The 11,491-nt window shown below is 46.3% G+C and overlaps 1 pseudogene; it reads right to left on the bottom strand.

The window, feature by feature from the left end:
• Window positions 1-4,620: 4,620 nt before the first annotated feature.
• LOC123059505 (UDP-glycosyltransferase 76E1-like) lies at window positions 4,621-10,809 on the bottom strand (annotated as a pseudogene).
• Between the last annotated feature and the right edge of the window lie 682 nt (window positions 10,810-11,491).

Raw genomic sequence — 11,491 nt, 5'->3', positions numbered from 1 at the left:
CTCCAGGCGCGGCTCCACCACCTCCACCTCCACCTCCATCTCCACCTTGTCCACACCCACCGTCTCCAAAGATCAGAGTACGGATTGGGCCTTTCACCCGTCAATTTATCAAACACCTCCACTGCCACCACCAAGGTATTTTTGGAACTTCCGTTGGGGAGCCACGTCACTCTCGTATTGTGCCAGTATTTTTTTTTGGCGTGAGAAATTTTCAATCATGTAATAAAAATTACAACCATGTTCGTGGATCACCTAACAACGACTACAAGCAGTCGAGTGAGTCGGAGACGTGTCGCCGTCATCGCTCCTCCCTCGTCGGAGCCCGGCAAACCTTGTTGTTGTAAACAGTTCGAAAGTCGTCGTGCTAAGGCCCCATAGCACCAGCGCACCAGAGCAGCAACCATGCCTATAAAGAAACTAGTAGATCGGAAGCATCAAATATATGAACATGCAAACAAAGACGAACGTAGACCGGATCCAAGCAGATCCACCGAAGACCAGCACCGACCGAATCCCACAAGTTCCGACGGAGACACACCTCCACACACCCTCTGACGGCGCTAGACACACCATTAGGACAAGGATAGAATGTGGGAAACATTTATTCCTACTGAGGGTCATCGCCGCCGCCACACAGCCCCAATGAAGACACTGAACGTAAAAGGAACTAGAACGGGGTCCCTCCCACCGGCGGGGGCCCGAGGTTGTCCGCACCTCCATGGCCCAAAGGCCATCTGAGATGGGGCAGACCGGCGGCAGCACCGATGGAAGGAAGAGGAAGGCTTGGGATCTTTTCTTATGAAGGAGGACGTATTATCTCAGTATATTAGCAAATGTTCCCATGGCCATGGGCAGTCACCAAGTTGCAGTTGCACATATTAGAATTTGTATTTAAATTATTTTTACAACTATTAAATAAAGTATGATACTTCCTCCGATTCATATTATTTATCACTGGTTTACTTTAGTACTGTATTAAATTATACTAAACCGGCGACAAGTAATATAGATCGGAGGGAGTACAACTTATCTTAGATACGCTTAACTTTATCCTTTCATAACCATTATATATGTATATTGCTTTAGATCTAAGATCCGAATTTTTATAAAGTAACTCTAACAACTAAGAATTATAATAAAAAATAAAATAATTGGAGACATCTTTTGTGTGGTATCAATTTTTGCAAGATGAAATACCAGGAGAGGGGCTGCAATTCCGACTAGAGTAGCGCTACTACTACTCGTTCATCTGCACGAATTTGATTACTGACAACGGATTTTGAAAGCCCTTGAGCGCCATCCAAAAGGATAGGAAGCCATGAGGGATGAACATGCTTAGGGCGGAGATGATTCCCTTGAAGTACAACTGTCGAAACACAAAAATTTAGCAACCTGAGCGTAACTCGGATGGTTAGGTTATGTGCGATGAACCAGCCCACCAGGTTCATGTCCAAAATTTTGCACGGGTGCCCGCTTTTTCTGGATTTATTTTAGGCTTCTGGTGATGTTCGTTCAGTGGTAAGAGATCTTAGTGTTCACTATCTCGAAGGTGCTCAAAGGGATAGACTGTGCCTGCGTGCACTCATAAGAATGGGTGTATGTGAGTGTATGTGAGCATCCACGATTGTACTTGTTATAAAAAAGAAACACCAAAACTTCACCATAATGTTATGGAATGATTCCAACACCACAGAAAAACAGACAAACAAAAGTACCATGACACAATCTCTACTTTTAGGGGAACTTCTTAAGTTTCATTCGTTCGTTAACTCCCTCCAACCCTCGCGCGACCCCCGCGCCTTCACGGATTTCCCCCAAAGAACCCTATCTTTGGTTTTTGTTTTTCTCTCTGGTCTACCCACGCATCAAGACCGAAGAAAACCAGTCCGCCTCTCTCGCTTATCCTCCTCTCGTATCGACGCACGATCTGCACGATCATTTAGGGCAACCAACACATGCGCTGCCGCCACCAGCCCTGTCCTCCTCTCTTCCGGTCCACCTCTACCAATAATCCTATCTACTACATGCTCCTCATGTCCTTGTCAGCCAAGTCCCCTTCTCGGCGTGGTCTATCTCAGCCGTGACGGCGATGCCCATCGAGAAATAGCAGCTGCCAGAATCACCGGCCGGCGCACAACACGGTGATAGCTCAACGTGTTTGGCAGAGGGCTGGAAAGCATGAGCGGCCGGCCATTGTGGGCGGGGAGAAACGGGCACTACCATTAGACTGTTGGGTTTGCCCAAGGAGAAAGAAGAACACACATAAGTTTGAAGCTTGAAGAAGATACGCACAGAGACTCTTGGCACATACACCTTTGCCTTGGCACTATTAGGTGATGGTACTGATCAGCTGATGCTAACTCAACTAACTAATTAGGCACTATTAGCTTGCATGTGTACTCGTCTCCACACTTCTAGGAGCACGCTCACTGCGGTAGCCTCAAGCCTTCAACTTAACTACATGCATGAACGAACTTTCTTTTTAGAAAAGGAGGATGACCCCCGGCCTCTCTCTGGGAGATGCATACGACCACTTTATTGATTATTTTCGAGGACCTTACAAAGTATTACACACAATATACCTGAATCCACCATCTTGGCAACATATGCCGCTACTCCTATCCATATGATGAAGGGATGCTAGCTGGGCCACTACCCAAACCACTCACCTAATGCATGAACGAACTAATGAGACGAAATAAACATGGTGACACCCAGACAACAAGATTAACTCTAACATAGACCCTCCGCCGCCAGCTGCGTCGGCGGCGCTTCCATCAAGATCATCGGTGAGAAAGAAGGGATGATGTCCGGCAGGGAAAATGAAGCAGATGTTCTATATGCTATACGCGAAGCCGGGTGCACATGGTTTCTTACCTGGTGGACAGGGCGACGACAGTCAGCAGCGAGAAGCTCCTCCGGGACATTTTTCTCGAGAGCCTCCCTAATCCATTTAAACCTAATCCTTTTCGGGGTAAACGGCCCGAGGACTAAAATTGCAACAGGAGACCCCTCGTTACATAGTAATGCATAGAGGAGATGAGGTACGCCTGCTCCTGTCGGCCATGGCGGAGCGCCAGCTGTGGCAGACAGCCCTCATGTCCATGTAGTAGTTGACGTCAGTTGTGTCCAGCAGGCAGTAGCTGACGCGGCGGATGAGGTCCGGCAGGAGCGACGACGAGTCAGCCATTGCGGTTGTGGTGCGGAATACTATATTGATCACTAATGTTGTTGTGACCGAGCATTGTACAAGGGAATGAGGGCGTGGGCAGGCGATGGATGCAACTGGCAGAGCAGAGCGCGATCAGTTTCCATGGTGTTATGCACAAATTCGTTTTGAGATGCATCCACCAAGAATCAAGTGGTGTTAGGTCTCCCTAGTGTTGAAAACAACGACATGAGACTAGCCACAGTGAGGAGTAACTTTGACTAGTAATATGCATATGTTACTAGTCTATGTTACTACCTCTATAGTGGGGAGTAAGATATGTATGATGTTATCCAACACTTCATTTATTAGGATGTAAACTCATCTTGTCTTGGTATATATGTGTGATGTTACCCATAGTTTAAGTAACTATAGCTATGTTACTCAAATCATCTCTTTCCTTATTAAATCGTTGCACTGTGGCTGAGTTGGACCCATGTTACTACTGAAGCTACTCCCCACTGTGGCTAGTCTGATGAAAACCTAGTTACACAAAACAATGTCATTACGGTAAATTCTTTGCGAATCTTATAGCGTATGAGCCCATTATACCAAGTTCGCACAAGGGCCTACAAAATGCCAGGGCCGGCCCTTGCTTAGCCCATACATATGTGCTCATCCGATGGCTTGCATGGACCCTTGGTGATTCATCCGCCAGTATTTAATGTCATAGTAAAAATGTGAATCAATTCCAATTAACTCTCCCAGTGTCGCGTGTTCTGTTGTGCTTCTCCTCGACGCGCTAAATACTCTTAGCCTGTGACTTCAGTGGTATGTGTAGCCTCCTCCCAGCATGCATGTGAGAAACGACACTATCACCGCATTGCAAAGGTGGGCGGCGGCGCAGTTACTTTGTAATGGGTTTTTAGTACTAGTGTTGCCTCGGCAAGCTCTAGATTTTCTCATTCCACTAGAAGCCTCATGCTCGTCCCCCCTATGCGTGGATCAGAACATCGGCGTATCGACAAGCTATACAAAAGAAATTGGTGCAAGTATCTGATCAATCGCATCACACAGTAGTACCGACAGATTGTTATTTGGGCACGTGAAAAGCATACCAGAGTACCAGACAACATAGACAAAAATTGAAAATGAAAATTACTAGGGTTGTAGTGAGATTTCTTTTTACTTTCATAAAGGCAGTAGCTTAAGAACCAAAGATACAGTGATATTTTTTATTTCTTTGATATAAGACAGTACAATAAGATATTTCTTACACATCCCATCCCAATTATAAAACATCGGATGCTTTTGATATATAGCATGCACAAGCGAAAATGACCGACTATATCGCAATGTGGCTTGCGGTCATACATTAATACAATTGTTTCAAATGTTTGTTTCAGCTCCAACATATATGCGGTCATACATTTATCACACGGGAACATATATGCATCCAAACTAAGTAATATCTAAATGGAAGAAGGTAATGTCATTATGCAATTCACCAACAAATCAATTCCAGTTTGTGAAGAGCCTCCTTTCATAATGCACCGGGTTGCTTTGTCTTTGAGATTATTTGCCCTTCGCCTCATCTCTCCACCTTGGTCGTGGCAAAACAACTTTTTAACACTCCTCTGAATATTGTCCCTGTCCATCTTGCCCTCTAACCGAAACCCTATCTTCCACACCTCCTGGACATACCTGGCATTTATCATTTGGTCGCCGAAATGTGGTCTACATATCATTGGAACACCCTCACTTATGCTCTCCAACGTTGAGTTCCAGCCATTATGGGTCCAAAATCCACCAATCGCCTGGTGCCCAAGAACTTCTTGTTGTGGGGCCCAGCTCACCACCATTCCCCTATCTCGTGCCTCTTCCTCAAAGCCGTCGGGTAGGCCTATCTTCCCTGAACCCTGAACCGAGTCAGGCCGGATCACCCAAAGAAATGGCATGCGACTGTTGGCCAAGCCCCATGCAGTCTCCACTAGCTCTTCCTGATCCATGGATGCCAAGCTCCCGAAGCTCACGAACAGAACAGATCCTACTTCTTGCTTGTCCAACCAATCCAAACATGTTCTATCTTGAGCCAACAGGCTGCTCTGGGCACCTAAAGATATCTTGTGAAGCGGACCGATCGCATACACCGGAACGCCCATGCCATCAATGATCTTTTGTAGCTCAGCATCTTCGAGGTCGCTGAAGGTGTTAATGATGACACCTGAAGAACACATTGATGATACCACAATGCGTTCTATTAAGGTGGACATCGTTTCATGTGGAATTGTGGCTGAGAAGACCATGTCTTGCTGCTGGAGCGGGTGGAGACCATCCAGTTGCATATTCAGTTGCAAATGATCTGAAATTTTGGTAACAAAATGATCAACCATCGAGTGGCGTATGTGTGGATGCACGTGTATTATTAAGAAACTAAGCAACTTAAATATGCGAGTCCCGTTTCTAATGAATGTTTGTTGATGTTTTGGTAGGTGAACGTGATTGTGGTTGAGCATGGTAATGTGCATATGTGGATGCGACTAGTAATGCATGTTTTGTACATTATTATTTATATATTCACATGATGCTACAACCATTGTTTTAACTCTATTGGCTACAACCATTGTTTTAACCCTCCTCCCGCATCGCCACCCTCGCGGGCGACACGAGAGGCACTAACCTTAGCTGCCAGCCTCTCTTTATTCTCCCCTCCTCCCCCTCCATCGCAGTCATGGGATAGCGACGATTAAAGCTCGTGCATTTGATGGCAGCAACGAAGGGCTTCTCCTCCTTCCCAAGTTGAATGGCGGCAAGGGTGCATGATCCGCGGGGTGTGGCGTCTGCCTCGGTCCATGACGGCGCGGTGGCTCCCTGTGGCGATGCTCATGGTGATGCGGGTGGAGATCGGCCAGAGGATGGGGTTGGGGCTAGGCGTGGTCGGTGGCGGTGACGACGTCTGACCCGGATCCCAAGGCAGCGGCCTTAGTCGTTGGCGGCAGGTGAAACTCAGGAAGCCCACGGCGGATGGCGTGGTGGTGCCTCTCTCCAAGGTGGAACTGCGCCGGCCATCTGGTGGTTTGGCTCCGAATTGGATTGGATCAGTGACGGTGACGAGCAGGAGCAGGACATTTCCCGGATGCTCTCGCGGTTTGGTGAGGTGGGGTGGCGGCCCACCTTCTAGGCTCCAGTGGTGGTGCACTCCAGTAGTGGTCGGTACGCCAGGGCTCACACGGTGGAGTGCTGCTATGTATGGTCGCTGGATCTGGGCAGCCAGAGATGGGGCTTTGAATGTGGTCTGGCCGATGCACAGGATGTTGGATGGATTCTCATGGGATGAAATCCTGGTGCAAGCCTTGTGTTTGGCCGATGGCCGAAGCCGGTGATGGTGACGCCACAGGCGTCGTTTCCTTCCTAAAGGCATCATCGAGCTGAAGCTTGCACCTCCTTCCACTACCTTCGGAGAAAACCCTTGATCAGTCATTCAGATGATGGCGGCGTTCACGTGCCGTTCTCCCATTAGGGGCATTATTCTTGGACGGGTTCATCGGCTAGAGGGGCCATGGACAACTACAGTAGTGGAGCAGCCAGGCATCTGATGCGACGACAACGGCGGGTCTCGGTGGCATGGGGCAGCGGGGTTTGGACGATGGTCGCGTGTTGATAGACGTACGCAGGATGGTGGTGCTATCTGGCGTCGTGGTGGCGTCAACGGCAGTTGGGCTTGGCGAGCCGTATGCATTGATCTCTCCTGAAGATGGGATGGCGGAAGATGGAGGTGTCGGATAATTCAGTCTGCGCATGGGTGTGTGGTGAGACTCTGCTACACAGGTTGGTGCTATCGGCTCGTGGCAGCCTGGGGTGGGCACTGGATTAGATGGTGTGCGTGGATGCGCCAGGGCACTCCATGAGCCTTGTAGGTGTAGCGAGTGAGGTCGCCAGGAAGGTGGCTTTGGGTTGATCCATGTATCTACTTTGTCAGACTCTGTTGAATAATTAATATAGATGGATGTGTGCATCGCTCGATGCAGAGGTCGGGGGTAATCCTCCTCTTCGTAAAAGAACAAAAAACATGAAGCTCCTTTTACTTGGATTTCCTTGCTTCCATCTTAATGCTAGTGATTCTCAGTATGCTCTTAGCTTGAGTACTCCAAAATATCAGTTGTGATAATGCTTTGGAGGTTGCTTTTAAATGCAGTTACGATGGACTCCATGTGCCATCTATTTTTTGATTTGTGATCCGTTCCCAGGCCTTGCTTCTTATGGATTTCCCCTTTTCTATGTTTTTGTTTAGCGTGCTTCCCTCTAAAAAGTTTACATCGATCTTATGGTATGCTTCTTGCTTGTAGCTATTTGTTTACTCTAGTAGGACTTCAGTGGTATGTGTACTTCAAATCTCCCGCAACCATTTGTACTATCAATTCCTTGCCCCGTTACTATGTTTCCTTGATAGTAGACCCCTTTCATTCGGCCCCACCTAGTACTGCATTGATTTGCACATGGCTTTCTGGGCTTAGTGGCCGGAACTGACATTAGTAATTTATGTACATTTTTGTAATGTTTGTCTCACTTGGTTATTTCTGTTATCATAAGAAAACGTATACTTTTCACCGCAAAATGTATCCTAGATGAGCAATAACCCCCTCAAGTGATATGTTGTCTAATTTGCACCTTCCAAATCCTGGTTGAACGTGCCTTTTGATGGTTCTCGAGCTAATCTGCATAGATTTGGTGCCCACTACGTGTGAGGTCCAGTTGGGGTGGAAGTTGGAATACCTTCCTGTGTTATTTATTTTCATGTCCAATTTGGTTGTTCGTGTATGTTACCAAATAATTTTATATGTTTTTTGGTTTGTGTATGAGGCCTTAAATGCAATCAGCCTTTTTGTATGCAGAAATATTTTGGGTACTCTAGGGTGATAGAAATCCTAGAAGTGTTTTCTTTGGTTTGTTATGTATGAGGCTTGTTTGGGTGTATGTCATGTTGTAGGGGCAGGAAAAATGGTGACGCATATAGGTTGTTATCTGGGCAACTTAATGGGAACAAAATCCCACATTCTCAACAAGAACCTCTGCTTTTCTCTTGTCATGGTTCAGCTTAAAAGTTCAATGACAGTGCTGATGCATCACATTCGCCAAATGCTAGCTATGACATTCGACGAAGTTCTAAACGAAAGACAGCCATCTGTTCAGTAGGTAATCCCTAAGATTTTCGTTCTATCCATGTATATTATCTTAGATTTTGACGCTAGTAAAAGTGTACAGTTGTGGCCGCTAATTTTTTCATGCAAATATGGTCTTATAAAAATTTAAATGATAGTATCATGATAGAAACCTATGAAAATAACAACACTAATTTTACTTCGCTAATCTACATATTTCTAAACTTAAGCATTTATGTCTTGTACGAAAATTTGTCTGCTCTTTATCCACTGGTCATCACTAAAGATATCATAGTTGGATTTCTCAGTTGCAGTAGTGTTTTCTTAGAATGAAAACATAATATTCAAATAAGCATATAAAGAAGTTATGCGCCTATAGTTCATTTTTTTCTATTCATATTGGTTATTCTCTTTTAATCACCATTCCTTATCTGCTTGTCAATGGCTAATCAAAGAAAAAAAACACCTCGTATGCTTCTTTCAATTTCCAGAGAACCATCAATGAAGAACAAAATATAATTACTGATTGCGTGCATATAATCCTTATATTCTATTCGTCCACCTTCATTGATGTTGGTGGTACTGCAATTACGTTGTTCCATTAGTTCAATGGCATGCATGTAGATGATGATGTGCATGCATACTTATCTTCCTATATATTCATATGTCACCTATCCATCTAATGGAATGTGTTCTCTTGTTCATACTCATCTAAATTGCTAGATATTTTATCTCAGCCAGCCAAAGCATAACTTGTGTTTTCGTTATTCTCCCATCCATGTTATTTGCGGAGACTTATGTTGTTACACTGAAAATTCCCTCCATCGGTACGTATTAAATGTTATGAATGGAATCACAATCGATCTATCTCTCATCTCCTCACATAAGTAAGATTGAATTCAAAGTGTGAGACTATTCCAACCATCAATCTCAAATCTCTCTAATACTACTATGCATGTTGACTGTGGACAGCGATGCACATAGTGGTGTGAACTGTTAACTTTTTGTCTATTAGCTAGATTGATACTTTGGGGGGGGGGGGGGGGTGGAGGTCCCTTGTCACAGAGCGCTGGAAAAAATATGCAATTTGTAAGGAAAACTGAATATCCTCTTGCTTCCATTTGTTGCCAAAATATGCATGTTACCTTGTTTTCCCTCGCTAGTTTCATACGGTCTCAATCACTAGTCTTATTGTAGTTCATTGTGTACCTTAGTATATCATAAGGTTAGATTAAGTGGCAATGGGCATCAAGCTGATGCATATATATGGTACTCCCTCCGTCCCCTAATATAAAACATTATTACATCCAACATGCTCTTATAGGTTCACATATTGGATGTAATAGCGTCTTATATCATGGGATGGAGGGAGTACTTGGTAAACTTGGCAGGTGAAACCTAATATTATGAATTTGTAATTATCATTGGTTCTTCTCAAATTTTATTACTATCTTTCAAGTTCTAGAGTGCAACATTTTCTTTCACCATGTTTCAGAATTCAAAATTTTAAATTTGTCAAAATATATTTATGAGCGATCTTGTTTCAAAGTCCTTGTCATAAGAAACACAAAAGGAAGCCGAATTAGACTTTCAGTTTAAAAGACGTATACATTAAAAATTGAAAATTGGATGAAAAAGTATGGGAGGGTGAATAGAATAGTGTGGTTGGTGGAGCATGCAATCCTTGGCAAAAATATGCATGCATGCGATAAAGATGATTCACCGGCTGACAAATGACAAAGCAATATGATCAAGACTAAGCATGCATGCACCGGGATCTCCAAGAGGAATGTCCCGTGCATGGTTGAATTGTTTTCTCGTCTGTTAGGTTGATGTAGTTAGGTACCTTGTGGCGGGAGGACGCCCTTATCGCAGAGCGCCGGGAAGGCCATATAAGCCAAGAGGCAGGCGGCGGCACCCGTCCGCAGCACCAGCGTCGGCACGCCGAGACGGTGGGCGACCACCTGCATCCCCCGGAGGTTGGAGTCTACCACCAGGCATGCCGGCGCTCCCTCCTACTCGAGGACCAACTTGCGGAGGCTGTCCTCGAAAGGCGCCTCGAGACGCTCGTTGATGCGAAGCAGCGCCTCGGCGAAGTTGCCGTGGCTGCCGGTGGGGATGAGGTCTGCGATCGGCACTGAGGCGCCGACGGTGACGAAGCGGTAGCCCGCGGGGCGGCGCGCGGGTTCCGGGGCGTTGAACGCGGAGTGGAAGACGGTGACACGGAGGCCCCGGGCGTGCAGCACGGCGGCGAGCTGCAGCATCGGGTTGATGTGGCCCTGAAACGGCAGCGGAAACAACAGCACGCGCCGGGCACCACCGCTCGCTGGAGCCTTGTTCACCGCGCTGGCCATGGCCTCCGTTAGCGAGTATGAGGAGTACGTGCCTGATGATTACCGATGGACATATGGATACTTATGCTGTTGGTTTTTATACAGGAAAGGCAATCATTGGAGATTTATGAGCGCGCTGAATGGGTTAGGGCGGGAGACGATTGATAGACACCAGGGGTCCGAATGTGGGGTTTGCTTAAGGAAATGCGTTATTATGCTGAGTTTTCGATCGGTTTACAATTCATACCGATGTACATCCACATTCCTCGTGTGCGCAACGTGTGGAATGGCAGTCTGCTACTGGTATAATTGAGGATGATGATTGATGAAGACACTAACCGACAGCTTACCAACGATCCCGTTATTGGAAAAATCCTCCCATCCAAGAGGTTACGAAAAAATAGTCCGCCATCGTTAGTTTATTAGGGTGTCTGTGGTGTGCCCAACGGCAGATCCAGGGTCTCTCCGTTGCCGGTTCTCTGTTGGACGATATAATAAGCTACTAGGCCCCCCATCCAACGTCACTCCTCCACCCAACTATTTCATCGCCCCAATTTAAGTCATGGGTCCTTCCACTTACAGTCAAAACCGCCATACGCCCTGCTCTGCGCCATCGCTGGGCTCTGCTGGTGCTGCGTTTAGAGCATCTATAGCCGGGTGTCTCAAACTCTTCTCAAACGTCCGGGCGGCTCGCCCGGTCACTGATCGGTCATGATTTTTTGATCTAGACGAACGCCTCAAACAGGCCTCAAACGCCCGGGCTGACCGGCACCCCTCATATTCAGTCCCAATATAGGGCGGATATGGAGGCGCCCAGACATGTCCGTCACGTCGGACCCGGCTCATGCTGG

This window comes from Triticum aestivum, chromosome 3A, assembly GCF_018294505.1.
Source record: "Triticum aestivum cultivar Chinese Spring chromosome 3A, IWGSC CS RefSeq v2.1, whole genome shotgun sequence".
Lineage (NCBI taxonomy): Eukaryota > Viridiplantae > Streptophyta > Magnoliopsida > Poales > Poaceae > Triticum > Triticum aestivum.
This window is presented reverse-complemented; position numbering and strand designations above follow the sequence as displayed.